Source organism: Schistocerca serialis, chromosome 7 (genome assembly GCF_023864345.2).
Source record: "Schistocerca serialis cubense isolate TAMUIC-IGC-003099 chromosome 7, iqSchSeri2.2, whole genome shotgun sequence".
NCBI lineage: Eukaryota > Metazoa > Arthropoda > Insecta > Orthoptera > Acrididae > Schistocerca > Schistocerca serialis.
The window spans coordinates 65767467-65773897 of record NC_064644.1 but is presented as its reverse complement, the minus strand read 5'-3'; the positions used below and the strand labels follow the sequence as shown (position 1 = coordinate 65773897).

The window sequence follows — 6431 nt, the reverse complement described above, 5'->3', positions numbered from 1 at the left end:
AGCGTCAATCTTTGCCTTTCATGATCTATGGCTGTCAAGGTGTGTGAAGTGTTCTGTGTTAAGCAGGAGTTTTCCTCGGTCTGTAACTCTTGTGGGTACAACGGTAGACTTGGGTACAGGTTTATGTAGCATCTGCGTCTCCTGGATTTGGGCTTAGACCATTGCTCCTATGTGATTCATCGAAAGCGTTTAGGACAGCTTGTAGATCTTCTTCTAAGTTGCTAAGAACGACATTATCATCTGCGTATTGAAGTTGAACGATGATTCTAGTAGATACTTTTCTGTTGGTCCGTAGTCCACTGAGATTGAATAAACCACCACCTGTCCTGTATTCTATTTCTGTGCCATTTGGCAGCTTCCCGTTCACAACACGACAACATAAAGTGAAGTTCATACAAATATTGAAAACAAAATGGTAGCTACCCAGAACTTTGCTTCATATTCGTTCTGATTTCGAAATTCTCTCCAGGGCTATTGTTGACAAGAACCATGGCATTCCACGACAGTTACCACTGTCAGTTCTGTCTCCATTTTTGAGGATGGTAACTATAAGTGCATTTCTGAATTCAGTAGGAATGGCCTTAGTGCTCCATATTTTGACAATGAGAACTAGTTTACGTTCAGCGAGGACATATCCATCTTACTTGAAAAATTCAGCAGGAATTCTATCTGATCCAGAGACTTTGTTCTAAGATAGTTGTTCAATAGCTTTTTCAACTTCTTGTAGAGATGCGACTTCTCCAAGATGAGGTTTCATAGGTTCTTGAGGAATTGTGAAAAGTGTTGTTTCATTGATCTCTAGGCCTTTATCCAAGAGTTCATGAAAATGGTAATTTCATCGTGTGTTACTGGAGTTTCTGTCCTCGAGAAGAGTGCTGCCATCCTTAGAATTTAGTGGGTTTAGACCTTAGGTTACTGGGTCGTATATAGTTTTCTATATTCTCGAGAAAGCTTGAGTGTTGTTAATTCCTGCAGTTACGTTTCTTGACAAATCATCTTTGACCATTCGTTTTTCAGAGCACCAGTTTTCCTCCGCACTTCCGCCATCACGTCTTGATATGCTCCTTTCTTGGTGATTGACATCGTATTGCTCTGCCAACCTTGTGCGTCTCTTTGTTTGTTCAGTAGTGCCTGGATTTCTTGGTCATTTTTGTTAAACCAGTCTTGGTGTTGGGTCTTGCAGTATCCAACTAATCCTTCAGCAGCTGAGATTATTGCAGTCTTCAGTGTCGCCTACTGGTCTTCAGTGCTTCCAGGATATTTACCAGGTAGCCTTCCATCCAAGAGTTTCTGGAAATTTTCTCCATGGCTGCTATCATTAAGACGGTCTGCGTTCATTCTAGATCTTGCAAGTTTTCTGCTTCCTATGTTCCAAGTTAATATGAAGCGTCATCATAGACGCTACCAGTCGGTGATACGCAGTTACCAGAACTTGTAATTGCTTTCGTGATTATGTCATAAAGTTGGTGTCAGATGCGCAGAAGTACATAGCCGGTCATGTGCCAGTATCTTGACCGTGTATGTTCCCATGAGGTCTTAAATTTATTCTTGTACCTGAAGATCGTTTTAGTGGTTACTGGACTGTGCCCCAAGCATTTCATATGCAGAAGAGTTACGTTAGAACTATAGTTCACTACCCCCTCTTTTCCAGTTACTTTGGGCCATAGTGTTGAGTCTCTACCAACTCGCGCACTGAAGTCATCCAAGATAACTGTTCTATAATCTTGACGTATTCTCGTTAGAAGCATTACAGGTTGTGAGTAGAAGGCTCTCTTTTCGTCGTCGTCACAGTGAGGGTCGGATCGTATGCACTGATAACTGTAATGCTCTGATTATAGGTCAGTTTGAGGCGTAGGCCCTAAGAGACTTTTACTTATGCCAGAAGGTAGTTGAACAAATTGAGGAAAAAATTCGTTTGCCATAGCAAAACCAACACTATGAATGCGGGGTTCATGAATTTCTTTTCGTTTTCAAAAGGACGTGTAGGCACCTCCTTGTTCTTTTATTTGTCCTTCACCTGATCTTCCAATTTCATTCAATGTTGTAATATCTTTTAGGTTCACGAGAAACAGGAGCTGTTCACCTTTCTGGTCAGTTTACCGTATCATTATCCACTAGAGTCCGTAGCAAAAAAAAAAAGCACTCCATCATCAGGCCACAAGTGGCCCATCGGGACCATCCGAGCGCCGTGTCATCCTGAGATGAGGATGCGGATAGGAGGGGTGTGTGGTCGGCACACTGCTCTCCCGGTCAATACGATGGTTGTCTTTGACCGGAGCCGCTACTGTTCTGTCGAGCAGCTCCTCAATTGGCATCACGAGGCTGAGTGCACCCCGAAGAATGGCAACAGCACATGGCGGCCCGGATGGTCACCCATCCAAGTGCCGTCCACGCCCGACAGCGCTTAACTTCGGTGATCTGACAGGAACCGGTGTACCCACTGCGCCAAGGCCGTTGCCGTAGAGCCCGTATCAAGGTTCATCTTTATTTTCTGTCGACCGCACGTGTTGTACCCCCTGAGTATGGAAATGTTTGGGTCACCTTTTATAGCCCCTCCCTGTTCGGGGTGAGTAGAGTGGTTCCTGAATAGGCCTGCTCAATCACGAATGCAACACTCGTGTTGCTTCATAGCGTCTCCTTAACCAAAGCGGCCTTCACATACACGTCCCCTACGTGCCGTTTCGTCACTAGGAGCTCCAAAACTGCCAATTCTACTCCCCGACCGCCGCAGGACCTGTGGTGTTGTGCTAGGTTCTTCAAGAGACGCCTGTCCCTGATATCGTCCAGTGCGGGAATGTTAATGCACAACAACAATCACACTTCTCTTGACAGTCTCGGGACCAGTGGCATAACTGTTACGACAACTGGAGATTCTGACGCTGCTGCAGCCTTCGTCCGTCTTTCTTATCGCCGGGGAACTTTGGCTGTCCCGGCGCCTCGTCTGCTGTTTATATTTTTAGGGTTAAAATATAGATTTGTAAGGTGAAATGTTAAAATTTATTTATAGCTCTTATTATGAATCTGTGAAATTTAAATAATAAACTAGGATTAGATACCCTATTATTTTAAATGTTAATTATATTTACCAGGGTTGAGGACTTTAAGCCCCTACCAACTCATCCGACTCCCTAGGCAACTCTTTGTACTGAGAGTATATCGAGGACTTTCTGTCAGAGTTTATACCTTTAGCCTTCGAGGATCCCTACTCATCGAACAAGACAGTGGGTGCCATCTGTATTAGCCCTAGAAGGACGGCTTACCTCTTCCGCCAGCTCCGCCATTTTTGGTTCCATATTTTCCGCCATCGCCTCCTTTGAGGTCTTCGCGGTACCCTGGACAGTGGTCCTCAAGACCTTTTCGTCACGAAATACGAAATATAATGACGAACGTGCAAGCGGTGTGCTGACAGCGTGCCCATCCATATCCTCGTACAGTGACTCCTCTGGGCTGAGGGTGGGTGAGAATTATTGCCAAAAACCTCCGGCCACGAAAACTGACAACCGCCGGCAAAGCAATGTGCTGACTGCATGACTCTCTCTATCGTCATCCAGTGACTGTTCTGGGCTGTAGCAGAGCGGTCTAAGCCGCTGCAGTCAGGGACTGTGTGGCTGGTCCCGGCGGAGGTTTGAGTCCTCCCTCGGGCACGGGTGTGTGTGTTTGTCCTTAGGATGATTTAGGTTAAGTAGTGTGTAAGCTTAGAGACTGATGACCTTAGCAGTTAAGTCTCATAAGATTTTACACATATTTGAAGATTTTAACATTCTTAGCTGAGGATGACACTGCTCTCTGTCGGCACCATTGGGCCTTAACGACCTGTTGGGACGGTATTTGTTTTTTATTACAAAAGCTATTTGCATTTTTAAAATATTTTGAAATAGATGCTATTGGCAGCTAAAACAAATTTCTGATTCAAGACAGTGAAAACTGTCAAGACGTTTAAGAATCAGTTGATTTACAAATATCACGTATTCTATGGTAGAAGACTTCCCGTTTGAAGCTACAAGATGGTGCACGACTAACGAACTATGACTTCACTGTCCACACTCTCCGAACTATGACTTACTAAAGTGACACGTTAACCAAGTCTTAAAAAGTGTACAAAATTCCCTCGCTATAAGACACTGTAACTGATGATTTAACAGTATCCCCCAAATAGCCTTAATATATCATTTAACACTGTTCATGTAAATAGACGTGAACACCGTAAATAAGATGCGCATCAGACCGCGCTCAATCGATCGTCAGCGTCGAATGCGTTGCCATCAAATCAGACGCCAGGAAGACCGCTCTGCCACTTAGTACCTTCGGAGAATACATTCCCAGTTTAGGAGGCCATCAGCACAAAGTAAGCTAAGGAGTAAAGATTTTCATGAAAGACGCGAAGAGGTTGCAAATGTCTACAGGAAGTTAAAGGGTGACGCTCTTGATAGTGAAACACGCGAAGAGGTTTATGAAGAAAGAATATGTGCTATGTATCCCGTTGAAACTAAAATTCACATTGAAACGGGATACCGAAGCAACAGGTGTGACCTTTAATTCCGTTCGGTGAAACAAGACAGAACTGGAAAGAGCCCAGCTAGGTGACACTTCCACATTTTCAACACATCATAATGAAAGACCCAGGAGATCTTGGAAGACCAGCTCAGAAAATTTCAGTGAGTTAGTCAGTCGCTGCGTGGTGACTGATTTCAGTATTACAAATGAATCAAGATCCACTTTAAAGGAAATTCATAAAAAATAACAGTGCTTTATAAATTTTTAAGTATGTAGAAACACACTTCGTAAAACTCTTCGCCCTCTGCGATTTGGGTGGAAGAAGCAGGCGAATAACCTAAAAGTATTGCAGGTAAATAATAGTATCAATGATAAACAAAACTACCGACTTGAAAAGTGTCAGAGAGTACACATGTGAGTATGTTCCAGTTGCCTGTAGAGTATTTCCGTAAGAAAGTGTAAAACCTTAAGAGAATATAGAGGATGCTCCACTGAACAATTTGGCGCATGGAATCTGTGGTCGGAGAAGCCAGCTTCAGGAGATAATAGGAATAAAATCATACTACTATGTACTTCTTCATTTCGTTAGTTACAGTTAATGCAGATACCATCGTTGACACAATGAACGTACCCTTTGTACTAATTCTTACAAAATGTGCTGAAACTGGTGGCCATCAACCTCTATGCAAGCATGACATCACCGAAGAAGATTCTCACGCATCCTAACCAATATACCTGGTGTATTTCGAAACACATCACAGACAACTACAATTCTGCCAACTAATTTCGTCTCCGTATCCACTGGGGTCTCATACACAAGTGAATTTACACATCCCCATAGGGATGTAGATTCAGGTCACATGTCATTGCAGGCCTTGAAGTAGATCCTCCCCATCGAATCCAGCGAACAGAAAATACAGCACTGAGATGGTTGCGGACATCCACACTGAAATGAGGCGGTACGCAGCCATTTAGTTGATTCATAGCACGTTCTTTCATGGGGCAATGTAAATACGACACAATAGAGCAATATTATGGAGGAGTAAAGTAAACATAACCTGCATCACGACGTCCTAGTAAACAGGATCGTCCTCCTTGTTTCCTTGCCGGAGATAAAGAATATACAGGGTGTTACAGAAAGGTGCGGCCAAACTTTCTGGAAACATTCCTCACACACAAAGAAAGAAAATATGTTACGTGGACATGTGTCCGGAAATGCTTACTTTCCATGTTAGAGCTCATTTTATTACATCTCTTCAAATCACTTTAATCATGGAATGGAAACACACAGCAGCAGAACGTACCAGCGTGACTTCAAACACTTTGTTACAGGAAATGTTCAAAATGTCCTCCCGTTAGCGAGGATACATGCATCCAACCCTCCGTCGCATGGAATCCCTGATGCGCTGATGCAGCCCTGGAGAATGGCGTATTGTATCACAGCCGTCCACAATACGAGCACGAAGAGTCTGTACATTTGGTACTGGGGTTGCGTAGACAAGAGCTTTCAAATGCCCCCATAAGTGAAAGTAAATAGGGTTGAGGTCAGGAGAGCGTGGAGGCAATGGAATTGGTCCGCCTCTACCAATCCATCGGTCACCGAATATGTTGTTGAGTAGCGTACGAACAATTCGACTGAAATGTGCAGGAGCTCCATCGTGCATGAACCACATGTTGTGTCGTACTTGTAAAGGCACATACTCTAGCAGCACAGGTAGAGTATCCCGTATGAAATAATGATAACGTGCTCCATTGAGCGTAGGTGTAAGAACATCTGGCCCATTCAAGACATCACCAACAATGCCTGCCCAAACTTCACAGAAAATCTGTGTTGATGACGTGATTGCACAATTGCATGCGGATTCTCGTCAGCCAACACATGTTGATTGTGAAAATTTACAATTTGATCACATTGGAATGAAGCCTCATCCGTAAAG

At 43.7% G+C, this 6431-nt stretch overlaps 1 pseudogene; it reads right to left on the bottom strand.

The window, feature by feature from the left end:
- Nucleotides 1-2341: 2341 nt before the first annotated feature.
- LOC126413507 (5S ribosomal RNA) lies at nucleotides 2342-2459 on the bottom strand (annotated as a pseudogene).
- Nucleotides 2460-6431: the final 3972 nt, after the last annotated feature.